This window comes from Rosa chinensis, chromosome 5, assembly GCF_002994745.2.
Source record: "Rosa chinensis cultivar Old Blush chromosome 5, RchiOBHm-V2, whole genome shotgun sequence".
NCBI classification, from domain to species: Eukaryota; Viridiplantae; Streptophyta; class Magnoliopsida; order Rosales; family Rosaceae; genus Rosa; species Rosa chinensis.
Genome location: NC_037092.1, coordinates 33,265,701 through 33,288,242, shown reverse-complemented (window position 1 = coordinate 33,288,242; position 22,542 = coordinate 33,265,701). Strand labels below are relative to the sequence as shown.

General features: G+C 36.2%; 2 long non-coding RNA genes across 4 annotated transcripts; one reads left to right on the top strand and one right to left on the bottom strand.

The window, feature by feature from the left end:
- Positions 1–16,003: 16,003 nt before the first annotated feature.
- Positions 16,004–17,487, top strand: LOC112167305. 2 transcript variants are annotated; one of them, XR_005800279.1, is made up of 3 exons: positions 16,004–16,277; positions 17,018–17,070; positions 17,173–17,487. It is a non-coding gene; the product is annotated as an uncharacterized LOC112167305 (long non-coding RNA). The 2 variants fall into 2 exon arrangements; XR_002923698.2 differs by lacking the exon at positions 17,018–17,070.
- A 601-nt stretch (positions 17,488–18,088) lies between these two features.
- Positions 18,089–20,226, bottom strand: LOC112167384. Of its 2 annotated transcripts, XR_002923753.2 has the most exons (4): positions 19,995–20,226; positions 19,336–19,414; positions 19,056–19,252; positions 18,089–18,413 (listed from the first exon to the last, which is right to left on the bottom strand). It is a non-coding gene; the product is annotated as an uncharacterized LOC112167384 (long non-coding RNA). The 2 variants fall into 2 exon arrangements; XR_002923754.2 differs by lacking the exon at positions 19,056–19,252.
- Positions 20,227–22,542: the final 2,316 nt, after the last annotated feature.

Sequence of the window (22,542 nt, the reverse complement as noted above, 5' to 3'; positions counted from 1 at the left end):
AACAGAACCCAAAATAAGCCTCTTCACGTAAACAGCTTGGTTCAGATAGTTAACGAATTTTATAAAAATAACTACGAAAGATAAATTCATTAAACTTTTACCCCAGAAAGTAGACACAAAGAGAAACGTTCCAGAAAAATTTGATGACCAAAACAAAGCATTTGGCTCTTCCAAAAAATGACTGTCACACGTTCCTCATTTCTGTCAGCAGAAAACCTATTTCCTCTATGTCAACTTTGAAAAATCACCATAAATTTGATTCTTAATTTTTTTTTTTTCTGTGAATTCAACACCAAAATAACCCTTGATAAGTCTAATTTCAAATAATGAAAGAACCATAATCATTTAACTAAAAAATACCTGGTCGAAATTGTAACAAAAACACCTGATCTCAGATTTGATACTTTGTCTCAAGCCTCTGTGGTCAGCGCAACCTAACCTATTTTCTCCTTTCTCTATCCTTGCACACAGATGTTGTTCTCTCTTCTTTTTCTACCTTAAACATGTCTAAAACACATTTCTTCTCTCCCAAAACTCATAGGTTCAGCTAACTTATTAGAAAATATCTAATAAGTTTCAGACTTCTAAGTAAACACAACCTCTTTGTAACAACTAGTTTAAATTTCTATTTTCCTTTTTACCAAAATAACTAATTAACCTCAAAACTAAATGTACAAAAAAATAAACTAAAGTCTCATAAAAATATAATATAATCCAACAACAAAATATTTCACAATACCAAAACAAATAAGGTCTGCAAACAACAAGGCCAAAAACAAACTAAATAAATTGGTGGATATCACAGAAGTCTCAAGTCATAACATATGGTCACCCTTCCTTTTATGATCCAAATAGCCATTCGAATTATCGTTGACATATCAAAATGGATATAAAGCAAATAAACAATAGCTTGTCATCCAAACTACTGAATTCAGGTGATTAAACTTTCGTATTCCACTGGAAACACCTAAACCATGTGTATGTAGGACTAGTGGCCAGACGCCTCTGGGTTGGGGAGAAATTCTGGAGCTTCCTCATCACTCGTTGCAAGTCTCAAGGTCAACAACAATTCTCTTGATTGCTTAGCAAGAAATATCTTTTTGCCTATATTCATCACCTTCAACCGTGGCCAATCAGTGAATGGAGGCATATTTGATTTAGAAACTCTTCTTGCCTCATCAAGTAGAAGTCTTGCAGCTGCCTCATTCTTAAAAGTGACACGGTGTATGTAGTACCTGCCTTTTAATTGTGTCAAGGGATGCCCCATATCAATAACTTCACCCTTTTCTCTGTCTATTTCAGAAAAAAATAAAATAAATAATAATGCAATATTTAAAGAAATTTACAATTCAAGAGAGAGAGAAATACATGCATACCTAAGTTTTTTGCTGAGTGACCTTTTATTAACTTCTGGTATGTAAAAGAGAAAGATTGAACTCTCTTCGATACTTCTGAATTGATCATAGAACCTCACATATAGTCCAACAACATTGTTCTCAGACTTTATATTAATTCCTTCTGAGTTAACTTGTACTACTGCAAACATGAATAAACAAATAATTAAAAGATTTTTCTTTATACAAAAAGAAAAAAGAAATAAAAATCTTTTAGGGAGATCAAGAATTTACCCCATAACGGTCCTCCAGTGGAGATATCAAGCAATGCTGCTCGAAGAAGCCCATACTTAACCAATTCAATTGCTTCTTCTAAGTTGAGTATACGTCCCGGATCATTCAATTTCTTATCCAATTCATTAAGAGCATGTGTAGCACCGGATCCTATGGCAGCAAATCCTTTAATCTCCTCCAATACTTTTAAACGTTTTTGCAATCCTTCATCATACTCATCTAGAAGATAATGAATTTCTGGATTCTGTGTTTAAATTAAGAGGTCAATTCATAAAGTATAAGACATCACGCATTAACAAATAAATATTTTGATTTTGAAGATAGATAGTTACCTCATTCTGGACACCGACTATAAAACATTCACAAGGTCCATCATCCTTGCTCCTCTCCATGTTATAGCCAACATTTGCTATTTCTTGAATAGATGTAGGCTCTTCTCCTTGCGGAACATTTTCAGACACATACTCTTTCATTTGCTTCCATGTTTTCTTGCACTCACTGACATTTCCCGCCATTGTTGCCAAAATTTTTGGAGTTATATTTGAAAATTTTGTTTCCGTGTCTGATCATGGAAGTATAAAATAACCAACATTAAGAAAATTAACAAACTCATGAAGATAAACACTAACAAACGATAACAAATTTACCTCTGCGCAGCCCCGCGTACGTAATTCTAGAGTCCCAACCAAGAACTGCCTCTTTTTCCAAACGTACAGCAATGTTTGTTGTACCTTTTGCTCTATCCCATATGCTGCGCTGTCTTTTTTCATTAGTAAACTCTGTTACAAGTACACAAGAACTTTGACTTCGAAGTTGAGGATCTGACTTGAAGAATTGAAGGAACCTTGGATGCTCACAGTATGATTTATTCTTTGCCGAGTACACTTCAGGATAATCATAGTTAGTGACACTAGAGCCAAATTGTTCAGCAGCATTGCTAATGGAAAGGTCCAGAATGCACTTTGTATCACCAGAATTAGAAACAGAAAGGTCCTGAAGACAAAAATGGTTCTCAAGACACTTGAAATGACCACAACTCTCCATGGATGCGGAAAAGGAGCAAGTGTCAGATGTTGCGAGTGTATGAATAAGTCGATGTTGAAGTGTGGGTCGAACATTTGGCAGGAGCATGTCAGCAGGAGGTCCACATTTGCCTACTGGGAGAGTCTTAATGGGGCATAAATTGGAGAAAGATTCCATTAAGTCACTGAGCTTAGAGTATCCCTTAGATGCATGATCCAATTTTATTTCAAATTTACCCTTGAAAACAGCTTTAAGACTTTGGACAGCTGCCAAAACAGATTTCTCCTCTTTAAAAAGGACGAAACCAAAGCCTTCAGATTTTATCTTGTTTTCTGCTGCTTGAGCTACAATGACCACAGCATTTTCTACTGATCCAAACTGTTCAAAGAGCTTGCCCAAAAATTCTGCCACACACAGTAAAACAGAGAACTATATTAGCCAAAAAAGTTAAAAAAACAATCCTCTTGTATACGTCTGTCAATTAAATGATTTAAATCAATCTGCCTTGACCATCAAAAGCAATACAACTTAAATGTGTCCTTGATTCATAGGTAGATATATATATTACATACCAGAATCCACTGAAGGAGGAAGTCCTCCTATAAAGAGTTTGCGCTTGAGTCTTTGAGCAGCAGAGACATGACTCTAATGTTCTCCCTCGTTCGCTTTCGCGGACTCCTCACAATCTGCATAAAAGCACAATCTGTTGATCTGTTGTGGACACCACAATCTCGACAATTGAAGGATCTGATCAAGAGCAGAATTTCCATCTGTGTGTGTCTGGTCATGAAAATAGCAGCTGTACATTTCAGCATCATTGACATCTATATTTGTCTTCGGAAGCAGCTGAATTAGGGCTTCATCTCCCGCCTATCCAAATTTCATCGATTTATGGTCAAATATCATAATATGATTCCCAAACACTACATTGATTAATTCTAAGTATACTGTGTAAGTGTGTGATAATTGCTCACTCAATATGAACACAGAGGTCTTCAATTATAAATTTGGTTTGATGCAACTAATATGCATATTTTCATGTGGCTGCATTGTCTTCAGATGTACCACTATGGATCAACAAGTATGCATCGGGGATACAGAATAAGTAGAGGACTTGAGGGGTTTTGTCAGTCATCACCACAAGTCAGAATGCTATAATATATGGTGCAATGTGCACACATAATTCCATTACTATTGAATACATTTTGATTTCCTTATGCTACATTTTGCAGAGTAATGTAATCCTTAGTTCTGACCGAGTTGCAAAATGTTTCCATTTTCAGAGACATTATGGAATTAATGGGACAATACATAACACCCATTAAGAAAACGCAAGAAAACCCATCATCAAGACATTTTGATTTTCTTTCTTTCATTGGAAAAAAAGAACAGAAAAGGAGAAAGCAAGAAAACCGCAAGGGGAATTAATGAAGAAAACACCAAGGCCCACCACCACATTAGGCCAGAAAAATAAGTCACAAAGACCCAATCCCAAACACAAAAGAGATAGAGAACCAGATGCAACTAGCGATGCCTATAATCCAATTGGAACATCGTAATCACGAAAAAATGGATTGCAAATGTACCAAGAGGAGATTTTTAACACTCGAAAAATTGTTCCATATATTTCTAAACAGTAAAAGAAGTTTCCAAATAGAATAGAGCACGCAACGGAGGCTCACCCGAGCTTCACGAATGAGTGATGACGTCATCACCTTCTTCTTGTCCGCACCACCGGTTGCTCTGAAGATCTGAAGCAGCTCTAACGGCGGCATTGAACGGCCCATGGCCGAAGCCTCCCTCTGTCACCTTCTCCTTGGAGCCTTGAGAATCGTTCACCTTCTCCTTGGAGCCTTGAAAATAGTTCACCTTGTCGGAAGCAGCCTCAGCCTCAGCAATGTCAGTGCTCAAATCCTTCAAGAAAAATAAAAATAAAAATTAAGGAAATACAAAATCAGTTAACGATCGTTTCTTCAGTCGTTTATAGAATGGTTGGCTCTGTTACCGGTAAAAATCCAGATAAAAATGTTTCAACCCACACAAACCTTTTTACTGATCGTATCAACGACCAAGCCTTTAATGGAGATATCACTCTGATTCCGATTCGGATGCTTCCTGAAAAGTGAAGACGAAGATGAAAATGATAAATAACTCTACTGCTATAGGCAAGAAAAATAAACAAATAAGAGGCTTCATTAATAAATACCAAGGCTAAAATGATGAAAAGCTAGCTGAAAAGATAAAAAAGCAGATTTTCCATTTCCAGCACTATTTCTGGGTTTCTGCAGAGGGTTTGCGTATCGTTTTGATTGGTAATAACACACCTTGTCTCACTAAGCTCAGCGGCCTAATAATAAAAAATTATGAAACCCTAGATTTGGACTCTGTGACTCTCTCTTTCTCGGTCTCTCTCTCTCTGTGCACTGTAATGAAGAAAAAAAGGTTTCTCTCTCCTGCTGCACAGTAATGAGAAGAAAGAAAGGGTTTTAGGAGGGAAGTGTTTTAGTGGAGGGACCCGGACTTCAAATGGTTTAATTAATTGAATTTGGTACTTGCATGTAGTAGTTAGTGTTTTTTGCTCAGTTAGTTAGTTTTTTTTTTTAATGTTTTCTCTTTCATATATATTTTGCAACAAAAATTATTATAAATCATTATTTTAGAATTTAAAAGTTATTAGGATCAAGTAAAATCTTTTGCCAAACTTGTTTACGAAGGGGGAAAGACTTTTTAACATGATCTTAACACAACTTTTAAACTCACCCGCTTGGTTTTTCTCGTATTTTTTACTTCAAAATGTATAATTAATATAAAAATCTATTTAACCCCTCGAAAATTATCGAAAAATTGAGAAAGTAACTTGTTATTTCATGATGCAAATAAATCAAAGGTTGATAAAATATTAAATTAATCAGATGTTGATATTTTTTTATATGAAGCCGAGAGGTGTTACACTCCAATCGGAGAGATTGAAAAAGATATTAGCTTGTGCATTGATATTTGAATTTGGAGGGAGGAATTGTTTGTTTAAATTGTGAGTGTGAATATGATATGATCTAAGATTTTATTGTCCATCTAATATTGATTGAAAGCCAAGTGAAGTTTTGTAGAGGCTAGCTGCTTGTGAATAAGAATGATCTTTGTGTTTGATTTGGCCGACTAATACTTGGAAATATGATTTATCTTGACAAAAAAAGTTGTTATGAAAAATTTCCAAATTTGAACATTGGTAAAAATAGAATGAAATTCAACAGTCATTCGAAACAGAATTATGAATAATCAAGGCTTTAAGAATAAATAAATTACTTCTCACCATGACAAAAAAACAAAATGATTTGCCACAAATAGTGGGACCAAGAGAAGTTGTAGAAAGTAAAAAATTTTAAGTTAATTTAAAAATAATGCATAGTAGCAACTTACCCTCTAATTTTTTTGAAATTAGCAATTGCCTGTGAGCTATGAACAAAAAGTTTCCTTCAATTGCATAGTAATTTTTAAAATTTTCATCGATGTCTCCCTTGTTGTAAGTTTTTGATTACTATCTAATTTTGACACAAAACTCATCTCACAGCCTAAATCTAAGCTTAATACTAGACTTGGCAAAACACCATATCATGTCGTGTCGTGTCCATGTCATATATTTATTATGGAGCATGATAACAAACCATTAAGTTAACATGTAAAGGATGCTAAAATCAGAACCAAACCATTAAGTTTCATGTTAACTGTTTAAACCCATTAAGACTCGTTAAAAAAAAAAAACTAAATTTTAACTTACGATATCGTATAAACTTAGAATAATATAACAAGCGCACATAAATCTTATACAATCAGGATATCTTTTGCTTTTTAGAAGTTGAGATTTCAATTTCTTATCATAAAAATTGAGACAGCTGTTACGATAATTTAGAGAGTTGCATAAGGGGTTTCTAATATATATTAGATAGAGAAACTCAAACTTACAATAATACCATTTTGTTAATGATTTTTATCATGGTACGTAACGGATCAACACTAAACCAAAGCATCAACACTAACGATTTTTGTCTCCGAGTTCACACTTTAATGATGGAGGAACTCTGTGTTAGTGAGATTTGGATGATGTGACATTAAATCAACATTTCATCTATTTTCTTCATGAAATAATGTGTCATTTTCACAACTTTGATTGCTTTTCAACAGCTTGAATGGATTTTTATAGTGGAAATTCCATTGGAAAAAAAAATAGTAGAAGAACAAATAATAAAATGAAAAAAAAAGGGTTAAGAACCGTAGGATAATTAATATGGTAAAGCCCTCCTCATAATCATCCTTAGGCCAGTCTCTGTGACTCACAATCTCACATGACCAAAGAAAAGGGTCCATTTATGACTCAACGTCTTCTTTCTTTCTTCTTTCAGACAAAAAAAAAGAGTCTTCTTTCTTCTTATAGCTAAACATATCTACTGTGCCTCGTCAACATCAACTGTGTTTTCATGTAAAAAAAAAAAAAAAAATTGGCTCGGAAAATCTGAACACGTTAGTTTTCAAAAACTTTTGCCTTGCTCCAATTCCTTAAATTCTAAAAGGACAAAACCCTCTCTCTTTCTTCTTGTCCTAATAAGACCCCTCTTTTAGTTTGCTACAAAGTGAAAATCATTTCCCAATTCCCATACTTTGACACCATGATTGAAGAGAAAGAAATGTTCATGGTTTCACCATTTTCAGAAAATAGCCTACTTTCTCAAACACACTGTCCCTAATGCCATTGATGAACCTCCTTTCAAGCTCTCCCACTGTTTTTCCTCTCTCACATCAAATTTTGACCCCCAAAACTTGGAGCTTGAAGTCCAAGGATGGCATTTCGACCCCAGGGCCGTCCCTTGGCCAAGCTTTTTTTACTAATTATTAGAATAGTTAATTAAAAAATTAATTATGTATTTATATAGTAAAAGTTAAAAAATTAATTAAAATCCTTTGCCAAACTTTTTTACGAATGATTGGAATAATAACCCAAGATGTGATTAACTGATTAATAGTCTGCTAGGTATGCCGGAAATAAATTTATTATATTTTCCTTAGCCATACAGAGTTAGAAGTAAAGTGTGATCATAAAAAGCGGACATCAAACTTTTTACAAATTGGATTTGATTGTTTGTTTCACGATTGGGGTTGGACCTGAAACCAATATAGATATAGGAAAGGCAACATGGTGAGAGCTTGGGAGAGAGTCCATCACTTATTTGAGTCGTGAGATAAATTCACATTACTCTAATATGAGAATTTGTTTTTTGGTGTGGTTTGGCGAGGGTGGGGTAAAACCTGAAAACTTCTCTTGGAAATTCACCTAAGTCATAATGTTTGAGTATTAGGGTTAGGTGTAGGCTGTGAGATGAGCTAATATCTTTTTCACTCTCACATTTAGACTGTTAATATCTCTCGGCTCCCATATGAAAAAATGTCCATGTTCCGATGGTGAAACATTACATCAACCTTTTACTTATTTGCATAATAAGATAACAAGAAATTACTTACTCAACTTTTCAATTGCTTTGGAACGGGTCGGATGGATCTTCACAGTAGAAATCAAGTATCTATTCCCAAGTAAAAAAAATAGGAGAATTGATGAGCTTAAGAATTAAATTGGGTTAAGATTATGTTAGATTAAGTTGGATTTTTCTTATATAAAAAATATAGTGGAGGTAGGGGGAGAGAGAAACGGGGTGAAGCCTTGTTGGGGGTTAGCCTTTATGAGTCACATGACCAGCAAACCAGGTCTGGGTCTTCTTTCCTTTTATGGCTAAACATCTTACCGTGTTATTTGCTAGAGAGACCGGCTTTATTCCAAATCCCCTAAACTTTGTCCTCTCCTTCTCTAAAGACCCTCTCTGTTATTTGCTAGAGAGCAACAATCATCTTCCATACTCTTTGTCTCGTCTTGACACCATGATTGAAGACAGAGAAATGGTCATGGTTTCACCAACAGGTAGAGACCCATTTCGCAAAAATGCCTATTTTCTCTAACCCATTCTCCCTACTTCCTCCATTTATGAAACTGCTTTCAAGCTCCCTCACTGTTTCAGTGTTTCTCCTCCCTCCCACCCCGTTTTGACCCAGAAAAGTTGGAGCTTCAATTCCGTGGATGGCTTTTCGACCACCAAGATTTGCAGAGTTGGTTTCTCCACTTGGCTTCTATGCACCAATTGACAGGGGAAGAAAGCTGGTATTTATGAAGCCATCTTCAATTCCATGTACGAAATCAAAAAGAAAAAAGATTTGGTTTGCGGGTTTGCAGAGAGATGGTCTTCCGAGACCAACACCTTCATGTGAAGCAATAATCACATTGGAGGATGTCATGGTTTTAGGAGGATTTTTGGTTTTGGGAGACTCCATTTTTCAATCCTATTGAAAGCAGAGAACTGAAAGCATTACAAGACAAACTTGAGGTTGAGCGAATGGGACTTTACAATCGCAAGGGTGGGTTTAGAGTTGCTTACACATACCTATGGAGTATGGACGAAGAAGTTCATGAAGAATGGGAGTGAATTAAAGCACGAAGCATTCCTTGTGTTCTGGCTGTCCAGGTATGTTTTCCATATTTCTCTCAATGCAGTCAATAAGGCTGTTTTCTCCATTGCAATTCGTCTAGCTAGGGGGATCCGAGTCGCGCTTGCATCAGTTATTCTTGCTCAAAAGGACAATTGTATCTTCAGATGAATTAAATGCCAAGAATGCTTTTGTAAAATCATAATCAAGTCACAGTTTTAATTAGTTCAGGTTTGGGTATGGGAACGATTTCTGGAACTTAGGCCAAAGCCCAAAGTTATATGCTATGGTGAGTGATTGTCTGAATGTTGGAAATATGAGGAGGGTTTTAGACTCAGCAGGTGAAGGTTTTAATTCCATGGCCATTAAGAACTGGAATTTTCCTAGAAACTATGTTGAAAAGGAAGAGTGGGTATTGGTTGGTGCAGGCTTGGTTGACGAACTATTGTCTATTGTCGTTTGCGATGTGCTTGAGGGTGGCTGAATTAGTTGGATTTGATACTATTCAGCAATACCTTCCACATCTGAGTTGCTAGGCAATTTGGATTTGATCAAGACCTTCCATGTTCTGTTTCTGGACACAGCCACAATTATGATAATGCTGAAGATACTTGAATTGGTTGAAGGAATCAGTGTCAGGCCTCGAACAGAGACATATACCACCAAAAAAGAAAGTTAAGAAAACTGTAGACTTGATATATGATGCCACCATTCCTTTTATTTGTTCTCCAAAGAATTCAGAAGAATTTGTGCATGTTTCAGCAGGAAGGAATGAAGGTGAATATTCCCTTGGTCCTCCAGGATTTCCTCTCAAAAGGAATAGAATGGAAGCTGGAGATCCTACGGACGAAGATGAACTAACTATATCAGAGGCTTTGAAACTTGGGAAGAAGCTTAAGACTGTTGAAACTAGAAAAAGTACTGACAGTGCGAATTTATCATGACCCGATCAAATCTTTGCATCTTCATCTGCAGATGAAAGTTCTATGAATATTATGAAGTCAAAAATACTGGAGAAAGAAGTTGTGTTGAGTAGTGAAGTGGTTACTTGGGGAAGTAAAAGTCAGAGGAAACTGGACAAGGTAATCATGAGTAAGGAAAGAAGTCCAAGTAATGACATGTTGAGCATCGTTGGCAATAAATGTCCTAGCAGGACTTCTTTATCCGATTAACTGGAATGTGGTAGCAGCATGTGTCATCATTTAAGAAACGGGAATGTGCTAGCAGCAGTTCATTACTTGAGAAACAGGAATGTAATAGCGGCGGCTCTTTATTTGCGAAACTGGGATGTGCAAGCATCGATCAGCCCTTCAATTGCAGATGAAGGTACGTTTGTTAATACTATGAAGTCTGAAAGATTGGAGAAAGATGTTGCATTGATCAAAGCTTTGATCTGGAGAGGTAAGGGTAAGAGGAAAATGAAAAATGTAATGAGAAGCAAGGCAAGAACCAGCTCCTTATTTGAGAAACAGGAAGATGGCAGCAGCAGCCTTTCATTTGAAAACCAAGTTTCAGAGCTTAAAGGTGGTTCAGGCTTGTAAAGGTGGTTCAGTTGTTACAAGCAAATACTTTTGGGAGGAGTGGACTCATTGATAGTTAATCAAACGGTACTTTCTCTGAGTTGGCAGTCTAAACTCTTTCTTGAATTTGGCAGTCTAAACCCTGTACTTCAGAGTTTTAGAGATAAAATTTAGTTCAGAGAAAATTTTGTCGTGTAAAAGAGAAATATGACTGTACGCGGATAATCCTAGTTTTTTAAAAAGACACCATGAGTTAGACATGGATAGAAGGAAGGATCCTAATCACTAATGATTATTTAATCTTAGTTTCCAAGGTGTAATTTAGCAGCAAACAAATGTTGTAACTTGTTGGCATGACAAGAGAGAGACATCCATCAAATTGATCACAGAACAACTGCATCTACAAGTTTGTTATTCAGATATGATCTACAATAAATTTGACGAGGAGATAATTGAAACCGCATGTGTAATATAATTGACTAATTGACCATCCATCACATTCTATTACTGAAAAGTAGAAATGCGCCTTTTATTTATTCAGAAAAGCATTTTGCTATTTTAAGGAGGACTGTAATGTATATACCATGCCTTAGTATCTAAATTGCACTTCAATAACCTATTGAAAAATGTTTACTTCTAAAAGGTGGGGTGTCTAGTATAGTGTTTATAATTGGAACGCCTTGTAAGCCTTGACATACATGTCAAACTGAAGGTAAGCTACAACTCTCAAGTGGAATCTGCTTTTGTAGGCTTATAGTTAATTATTTAAAGATAGGACTAGAGAGAGTATTACATTGATGAGAATTAGCTAATAAAGCCAATCTTTAACGAATTAATTAGCTCGACAAAAACTTTTCCTAGTTGATTTGGAGATCCTATGGTCTTGGTGCAATTCGCAAACTAGTTCAGTATGGTTCAATTAGTTGAACACAAATCTAACTCCATTCCTATAATAATGAGTATTGTATGCAACCGCTAATCTCATCTAATGATACAAAGATCTTGTTAACAAGAGAAATGTAACAGAATATTTCTCATCTAATGTCGCTTCTACGAGAATGATATGACTTGGTTCTTTAGAGCTCTTATCAATTCAGGAATAGTTCAGGACAAAAATGGACACAACCATATAATCCATAATGTATTAGAATAAACGATGTGTGAGACCTATTGTCTCAAGTTATATAAACGGTAAATAGTTCAAGATTATATATTCATCACCAAGTAAATTTGATAGGTTTTCACTATGATAAGTTCAAATTCAAAAGCAAATCTTTCGATGCATCTCTTGTTTACTTCTACGCTCTCACCACACTCCCGACCACCTATCTGAAGGAGCACACCTAATTGTTGAACAATTTTAAGTGGCTTCATTAATTAATCATAACTTATGGCTTGTGAGGGATGAGCATAAAATTCCATGGTTTTTAATTGAATTAAAATTTGAATTTGAATTAATACACACCAAATTGTTAATTTTTAGTTGGTCTTGCCGAAATAGTTCATATTTTTCTGTACCACGACTAACAAAGTTTTGATTGAGTTGATGGATTTTTATAGTAAAATCAAATATCAATATCAATTTTATGAAAGTAGGATAGGAAAGAGGGAAAAAAATGGATTTTTTGCACCAACAGTGTCTGGATACTTGAGTGATTGACAATATGATATCCGAACTTACAAAGTTATCAAAGTAGTACCCAGACTCAATTTTTCATATCAACGTTGTACCTATGTCATTTTTCCGTCACGGCGCCATCAATCCTGACCACATGCGACGCACGTGAGTTACAAAATGAGGGCAAAAAGGACTTTTTCACTCCAAAGATCTCAATCCAATACATTCTCAAAAAATAAAAATAAAAATAAAAATCTCAATCCAATCATCATGATTGGATATCATCCCCATTAAAACTTCTCTGACCATGAAATTCAAAGAAACCTATTTATTATGATCTTCTTTATCTTTTAGAATTTGGATTTGGGTTGTTCAGGAATATATCAAAGCTAATTCTAAATGAATTTGATTTGGATATCCACTAAACTATGGTAATCTCTCTCTTCCCAAAACTCCATCTCCAAATTCAGATTAACCACCTTTCTTGCTCCACCACCATGGCATTCCACGATAGTGACGACACAACCACTCCCTCCAACGTTGGTGTTTTCGGCAATCACCCATCAAAGCCAAGCATTTGGCTCTATCACTGAAACTACTTCTAGCTAGAGCGATTTCGACGTGGCGAGCACAGTGAGCATAGGGGTGACTCTTACCGCTAGCAATCAATGAGCATATGGGCGAGCACAGTGAGCATAATGCACCACCACCACCTCCTTCACCAGCCCTTCTTCCCAGTTGAATCAAACCCTCAAACCCAATCACCATCTTCCTCTCCTCCCCCACCGCCTCATCATCCCCATCGGCGTCTTGGTCTCCGTCACCACTGCACTTATCATCACCTCCGCCGCTGCATTTTTACTCTATAGCCAGCACCGGAAGCTCAATCCCACTGCGGCCGACAACAAGCTCTCCAGAACTGACAGCCCAATCTTCAAATTCTAAGGCACCAAGTTCCTCTCACTCATTTTCTCAAACACCTTAACTGGATCTCCAACAAACCCAAATTTTCCATACATCGCAATCAATACATTCCCCAAATTTCACATCCGAAACCAAACCCATTTTCACAACCATCCCATGTACCCCTTGCCCCAAACCCACATCCAAAAGCCCACCATAGGCCTTGATCACACAAGGCATTGTAAAATTATCGGATTTAAACTCTGCGATGCTTATCAACTTAATAAAGGTACCAATTGCTCAGTGGTGTTAGCTTAGTGGTTAGAGCACCCACTACCTATGTACGAAGTCATGAGTTCGAGTCACTATGGGGACAGGAGTGAAGCCCTTTGATCCTCTTTAAAAAAAAGAAGAAAAAAAATAAAGGTACCAATTGCTTACTCATAAAGCTTGTTTCTTGAGTACCCACCCAACTGAACCACCGAGAACTTCCTCTACCTCGGCAGGTTTATCCAATGCTCAAGGAGTTTGTCTAATAGAGAGAGTGAGAGATCTGTTGATTTTGAGGAGGAGTTTCATCGAGCTGAGATATTACAGCCATGGCTGTGGATCTCGATCCAGCTCAAGTTAGGCTCAAGTCTCCACCTCCAGACGGCTGCTGTTTTGACAAGGAAGGAGGCTGAGATTTATGGGATTAAACTGGGTTGTGCTGTCGTGTGAGGATCCCAAAGTAGTGAGGAGTTTTATGGGGCGGGGAAATTTGCACAAATTTGCAGGTGCGGCGGAGAGAATGATGAATGTGTAATTGGGTTTTGGATTTGATCTGTTTCAAGAAAGAGGATGATGAATAAGAGAGAAATTTAACGAAGTAAGGGCAAATCAGTCTTTTTTGCCTCATTTAACCAATCACGTGCGTCGCACATAGTCAAATTGACGGCGTTGTGACTGAAAATGATTGCAGGTACGATGTTGATATGAAAAATTGAGTCTGGGTATTACGTTGATAACTTTGTAAATTCAGGTATCATATTGTCAGTCACCTAATTCTTCAGAAACTGTTGGTGCCAAAAATCTGAAGAAAAAAAAATTGATCTTTTCTATTTTTGGGTCTGTGAGGGAAAAATTGTTTAGAATATGAAAAAAATGAGGGAAAAAGAATAAGAAAAAAGAGAATTAGAGTAATGTTCTGCATCCATCTTTGAGGGCCACATGACTAGGTCTCTACGACTCAACATCTTCTTTCTTCTCAATTTCTCATAGCTAAACCATCTTACTTTCAACCATCCAAACCAAAAACATCAAGTTTTAAGATTGGAGGGATGTCAGAGCGTCTCTCTCTAAACCTAGAGAGAGAAAACATATTTGAGAAAACCAATCTCCCTCCCCCTTTCTCTCTTGCCCGGAACTTGATCCCTCCAAATCTAGATCAAAGGCTTGAGAGAGAGTTGGGGGTGGCCTTTCTCGTTTGGTCTCTCTTTTTCTCAGTTCCTCTGTTCTTCATCTTTTCCCCTTGCTTCTCTCACACCCCTTGTGGTGATTTTGCTAGCGTATGTTCAGTTCTAGAGGACGTTGTTCCTCCTTGGACCTTGTTCCTCCTTTCTTTGCTGATCATCACAAAAAAATTTCACATCCAAAAAACTCCATGATTCCCTTTACCCCTTACCTCACACCAGCTTCCCTCCATCTACCAAAGACCTGCTACATGAAGGATTTTTGGGCTACCTCTTAAAAGTGAGAATCACTTACCTAGAGGGTTATGGGTGCTCACACATGGGTGTTTCACCCCCATTCATCATTGGTTTTTTTCTTTGCTATTAGCTTCTGTCCCATTTCAGTGGCTTTGTTTCCTTCCTGGTTTGAGTCTCTTTGGTAGAGAAAAGAAAGTCGGTGTGTGGTATTTGTTCCTTTCTCTCATCCCCGTTAACTTTGGTTTTGACTAGATCTGCTTTTTGGGATTTTTCTGGCAACCGTTATTTGGTACTCATCACTTCAATTCAGCACTTCTCACATCCTCTTGGCTTCTTGGCTTCTGACAGCGGCGGAGGCTGTGTTAGTATTGTAGGAGTTGATGTTTTATTTAATTTTTAGGGTTACACTTTTCCTTATTGGGATTATTTGTACTTGGGCCTTGTTTTGGGCAACTCCCATTAGGTTTACTCTCATATGTAATTATTAATGAAGTTTCATTAATCTCCAAAAAAAAAAAAAAACCATCTTACTTTGTTATGATACCGCCAAAGAAAAAAACTAAAATACCTAACTTTGTCCAAAACTTTGGCCTTGTTTGCATTGCCCCAATCCCTTAAACCCCAACAAAAGGACAAAACCCTCTTTTCATTTTCTCCTAAAACTCTCTTTCTCTTTTTCACTACAAAGTGAAAATCATCTCTCTTACTCTGCTTGTGCTTAATTTGTGTTGATAGTTTGACATCATGAATCTACGGTTCATACCTTTTTTTTTCATTTTATTTTTTTATTTTCTGCTCTTCTCCTGCTCTCTTTTTTCAACGGAATTTCTACTATAAAAATCCGTTAAAGCTGTTGAAAAACAATCAAAGTTGAGAAATCGACACATTATTCATGGAAAACATAAAAGAAATGTTGATACAATGCCACATCATCCAAGCATTGTGGCGAAGAGAGCAGAAACGTCACATTCTCATGGGAGTGTATTCAGTGCACCTACAGTGTTTGGGCACTGACAGCACGTGACCACGTGCCTAACGTTTTAAAAGCCTCCGTTAGTTTAGAGTTGGTTAGTCAAGAACTGAAGTCTGACCACAAAAATAGGTGAAAGGCAGTAAGATGAAAATTTTACTGTCCCCACACGCGGTGCTCGTGGGAGTAACTTCTAAGCCTCCAAGGTTGCCGCCGACTCCGGTTTTCTCAAATCTGAGACGAGAGAAGAATATTTTGAATTGCAGCATGTATTTGAATTGTCGGCACCGTTAATTGATCGTTCATAGTCGGGCGGCCCAAGTTTGTTCTGATATGGGATCCCAATCTAAGTAACACTAGGAAGTCGAAAATCATCGAAACCCAATTCATTGCGGCAGTTTGTAGGTAACGAATTAGTTAACCAAAAGCAGTTATGGGTTTGTTTGTATTCACAGGCGGAGATATTGCAGGAGGACGCCTCAATTTTCTGAATTTTTTGTTGTGATTTTATTTACTCGTATTTTCTTGGAGTCTCTGAGTTCTGATGTTCATCTCCCATCTTAGATTTTATTACCTTACTTCTCCAACAGTTGATGATATATATCCTATCAAGTTAATTGAATCAATGCATCATGATATATATCCATATTGGTTAGTTGTGGATTTTGATTAACTTACTCTCACTTTGAATTTGCTTAGGTAGGTTGTTATATCCAGTTTTTATTTTTATGAGAACCATTTTAAAGGCAAACTTTAATCTTTTTTTGGTTAAATCCTTGGTATTTAATATAGATTTTCTTTCCTGCGCATTGTGGGATATTACATATGGGTTTTGGCAGGGGGTTTTGATTTTCTGATGATGCGCTATTGTTTGGCATACAAATTTTCCCTTTTACAGACATATGCGGTTATTCGGCTATAGAATTAGGTGGTTTTAATCCCATCCCGGATAAGTTCTTGACTTGATCAATGTTTATTTTGAATCTGGATTATGATGTCTACAGTCTCAATTTTGTCAATGTGTTGGTTGAGTCCCTTTATCTTCATCTTTTGTGGCACTAAATTCATCTGCATTGGGATTACATGCTCTGAATTTTCGTTGTCAAGGTTGTTAGATTTCTCTTTGATGGAATTTGTTTGTTTAGTATGATAGGTTTATGCTCTCTCTAGGGGATTCTAAGTTATGCCTTCATCTTAGGTGGGTGCTCAACTACTGACCTTTTGAGTTGAATTCCTGCTTAGGATTAGCCTTGCTGTTGTTGATATGGTTTAGAGGCTATGCCTCATTCCCAACTTTCAGGTGTTTCCTTCAGTATGGCTTTTGCTTCTGAGCAATCTCATGGTGCTGATTAATGGAGTCATTGCCCGCGGCCAGAGAGGAAGAAGTTTACCCAATCTCCTCAGCAGTATTGTATGATAGACTTATGGGCATACTAGGGTGAATACGCCGGAAGTTGCTGCGCGGAGATCACATGATTCAACATAGGCATGATGCTCCTATTGTATGTGTCATAAAACGCTAAATGATTAGGCAACAACAGTATCGAGTCCTTTAATTTGTTTTTGTACTAAGCCAGATGCTCTTTTAAAGTTTGTGACATGTATTTGATTAGCTTTACCTCACTCTCAGTGTACATTGTTTTCCCTTTCTACTATGATTTCCTGAATGCCACCCAAGTCTTTAAAATTTCACAGAAGGGTGACCTCACAGCAAATGTAAACAAAAACTAGATAAAGTTGGAGTTAAAGCAAAACAAGTACTTTACTAAGGGAAAATGAGGACTTAATTTTGATTTAGATTAAAGCCAACGAGAAGTAGGGAGTTTGGCGAGGCCAATCAGAGGTCTTTTTGTTAATAGCTAGGTCAACTGAAGAATTTATACATGTCAAACGTTCTATCAAAGGCTTTCATAAATACACAGTGATCACCAGGTGGAAGATTACTAGTTCTCAAATGCACACTGATCACCAGGAGCAACACAAGCAGTAAAACAAAATTTGTGAAGTATTCTTCTAGTTGAAGTCAACAAAGAAGTCTAAATATGCCATGGAATGTGCAAGATGTATGGAATTGAGGGAGGAAATGAGAAGCTAATATTTAGTGGGATCGATTTGACAGAGTAAAAAGCCAAAATGATAAGACCAATTTAATAAACCACAAGTAGATCGATATATGACTGAAAACATGGCAACTATAAATCACAAGCACAAGAACATTAGTACCAATGATTCAATGGAAACACATAAAATCCATTGTCCACAAGATTTCATTAGTATGCAGTTTTGAATAGAAAGGCTACTAATCAATGCACACCCAAGAGGTAACATGATACAACAGTTAATTCAAAAGGCCAATAATATTTCCATAAAACCCATTGTCCTTGATAGAAACTATCCTAGAACTACACATCCATATTGTTCAGTTACTGGAACAGTAACGTGTGTCCACCAAAACAACTGATGATTACAGATTTTTCAGAAACTGATCCCTGACCACTTGTCAATCCTGACCGAACCATTTCCTAAACTTTGGAAAGCAACCTGTAGAAAAATATAATAAATTATGACTGAAAGTAAATTGATTTAAATTACAAACATAATCAAACATTGAAGATATGAACCCAAACAATGTTAAGGTTTAAACACCCTATATGTATGTGTAGCTTGTCACTCCCCAATCCCAACATTATGACATAGAGAACTACACAGAAAAGGAAAAGCAGAAGAAAAGAAGAAAAAACCTGCATTTATAGAAATTCAATTTGGAAGTTGGAACCAAACTATTACTTCTTTCAAAAGTCTAGTATGTTTCTACCATACAAATATAGAAGATACAGATTTCAAAAGAACACATTCACAAATCCCTTGCACCGAAGGGATCAGACCCAAAAGAAGATAGTAGGTTAGTAAATAGTAACACAGAAACAAAAAGAAAGGAAGAGTAGCAAAATTAAAACTCTATGAACTCTGCACTCATTCCATACGCTGCATCCTAAGGATCTGCACAATAGAAATTCTTTCAAAAACAATTCTCAAACAACTTAAAGGGTATGTCGAAAGGTACTTAATAGGGATTTAACCAACTCAGAAATTAAACTAACGGAACCCAGAAATGAATGTCAGCATAGTTCTGATCCTCCCAAAAGGAAATAAGGAAAAGAAATTAGATTGAAAGAAATCGACCTTAGAACTCCAATAAAAACCCAATCTTCTTCCTCTCGTCAATAGTCAAACCAAACTCTCAAGTTGTCTCTTTCTCACACCATACTTGCTCAAAAGATCCCTCATCACCACACGAGAAAAGTCTAATTTTCTTCTCTCTTTAGACACAAGTTCTCCCAGCAACAAAGAGCACCCACTGCCCACACTCTTCCAGAAAACTTTTAGATAGAACCAAAGTGAGATACAAAAAGGCAAAATAATATATAGATAAACTAAAAGGTGTAGATAAAAGTTTCTATACCCTGTACGGTTGCTATCAAGGAAAGAGCACGAGCAGGAGACTACACAACTTCCGCTTTGATTCATTCAACATAAGTTCCCTGCCCAAGAAAATAGCACTTTCAATACAAAACTCATCTCTATCCAGAAGCCATATTTTAGATGATTTCTAGAGTCTAGAGTATATTATGCATGTAAACTACTCCAAGTGACCATTTACTCTATTGTGCTAAACATGAGGAAATTGCCACAACCAGTAGAAATCTTTGGTTACAGTCTATGTAATAAAAAACAAGACGAAATGAGGAGAGTTGGAACAGGAAATCAAAATCATTGGAATACAGAGATGTAATTATGCAATCCTTTTTGCACCAATGAACAAACAGAGCATAGACTATGCCCTCGGTATATGAAAAAAATTGAAATGTCCCGATAGGATTCTATGTCCTCAAAAACCATCAACAATGCAAAAAGGAATCCACTTTGCTCCATAATTTGGATTCTCTAATCTAAATTGACTACACCGTATCAGTACAATCAACTCAATCGAAGCAAATATGTAGCAAACCCAATAGCCCGACTGCTCTAATTAACCATTAACATCAACTTAATTTAAAAAAAAAATGAAATTTATGATTCTCAGAACTGAATTTGAGCATATTGAATATGGGGTTTGCAAACCTGAGGTCGTTGAAGATACGTTGGATTGCATTCCGATACGGATTTCGACGATCGCCGACGAAACGCAGCGTTTTGATCAGCATCTAGTCTCTCTCAGCACACAGAGAGGTGCGAATGTGTTTGATTCTCATCACAGAAGAGAGGCGAAAGAAACAGAGATTGGGTTTCTGAACTGAAATTTCTAGGTCGGCAGTCGGGGACGAACAACACCAGCAAGAGGAAATGAAATGGATCCCAGACAAAGCCCTACTGCTAAATTTTGTTTATATATCCTCTCAAACGATGTCGTTCCATCCCTAACCTCGGTATTTTTAAAAAATTGAAATGGCCCCCCAAAAAAATAAAAATTTGAATATCCCGCCTAATATTCCAATCCTAAGGAGCCAAGGAGGCAACCCTAAACTTAACATCTCGTGACAAACTTTCGAGTAAAATTTTTGTGTCAATTCTAAATTCTAAAAATCTCAAAATTTTAAATTCTGAATGTTATGTATAATCGTTTTAATGAGAAATACATTTTAGTAATTGTCTTAATTGACGATAAACGAGGCTAATTTTTTTCACAATACATATTACTATGCGACTAATACATAAATGGGGTCGAATCTACTATTTATAATTTTGAATTTTCGCAAAATCACAAAATAAAGATGTGTCTACTAACTTTGTCTAAGTTATTCATTGGTTATAGATAAAAGTGTACCATTAAATATGGACATGGTCAATGATAATGAATATATATGGTCAAAACTCGACCATTGGATGCGATATTTTAGATGTTATATGCATACGATAAAAATTTATTCACATTTATACTCCTATATTTATTCATGACAATTTTTGAAGAACAATTTAATTGAGAGTGCAGTCGCGGGTAGGTGGAGATAGGCCATGTGAGAGTGAAGTGACGAACCTCTTGAAAGCTAGAGTCGTGACAAAGCCATTATCAACGTTTTAGAGGAAAGGTCTGCTCACCTAACTGACAGTTTTTAAGGGACTATGAGGGACAAATGAATCTGATGGCTGAAAATAAATGCATAGTTTTAAGTTGTTATAATTTCTGCTTTTTTATTTCATACATGTGGTTTAGATGCATTTGTCCCTCACAGTCTCTTAAAACTGTTCCTTAGATGAGCAGACCTGTATATTTGTAATCAAGTTAAAGATCAAGGCCATAATGATGACCTACGTACAAGGCCAATTTTTTCACACTAAGCATATTATGTGGTAAACACACTTATAAGGTTGAGTTAACCATTTTTCATTTTTTATTTCTCGGATCTATAGAAATTTTGGATATGCCTAATGAGATTGTCTAACTTCTTCATTGGTTATATAGAAATGTATACATTTCAATAGGCCTCATCAACCCGGCTCGGCCCATTCGTGGCTGGCTTGGGCCGGGCCGGGCTTAATTGTAAATCGAATGATCCAAGCCCATCCATATAAAGCGGGACTTGCGGGCTTTTTCGAGCCGGACTTTATTTACAAATAAATCTTTAAAGATACTACGTTTCAAAATAATAATAATAATAATAATAATAATAATAATAACAATAATAATCTTTAAAGATACTAATTTTTTTATAAACATATATTTATATATTATACACTCTAAAGAGCAACCTCTATCAATTCAAAGAAAATGGAAAAACCGACTGTTGGATGTGATTATTACAATAAATTATGAGTGTGGTAAAAAAAACTTAGCCAATTTCACCATTTTTTTGAATCCGATCGAATTGGTCAACCGTTGTCATTTGTATGTCTTCTTGGTTGACCGATGGTGTGACGACCGCGAAACGTGCTTATTTTTTTACATTACGTCTTTAAATATCCAATCGATGGATGTGCGTGTACATAAGATAAAATTTTCAATTTTAATTACAAAGACGTTGGCCTATACCAATTAGCCTCATAAAGTTGTATGACTTGTACATTGCATTTAAATTGTGGGAGGTTCATTCTAAAGCAACCATGAAGTGAAAAATGAATTTAGAGAAACCAACCGCTTGATGGAGAGATTGTAATGTTTTATGGTGGTTGTAAAAAATCCAGCCAATTTGGTTCTCGTTTCAAATTCGATCAACTAAGTCAAACTTAGTTACTTTTATAAACCTATATTTATTCCAAAGAGCAACCCCTATTAATTCAAAGAAAATGGAAAAACCAACCGTTGAATGAGATTATTATAATAAATTATGAGTGTGATAAAAAAATCCAGCCAATTTCACCATATTTTCTAATCCGATCAAATTGGTCAACCGTACGTCGTCATGATATGTAGAATATATATGCACATATTCTATATAGAAATATGAGAACTTCCACACATATATATAAACACACACACACACACACATATATATATATATAAACACACACACACACACATATTCCTATATATATATATATATATATATATATATATATAGGGCCCTTCTAATGAGGGATCCATTTTTTGGTCTTTTATAGGGATAGGGCATTAGACTAACTTTTCAATCATATTTTAGCATCTCAACCATTCAGTTTTTAGGTCATAATGTGT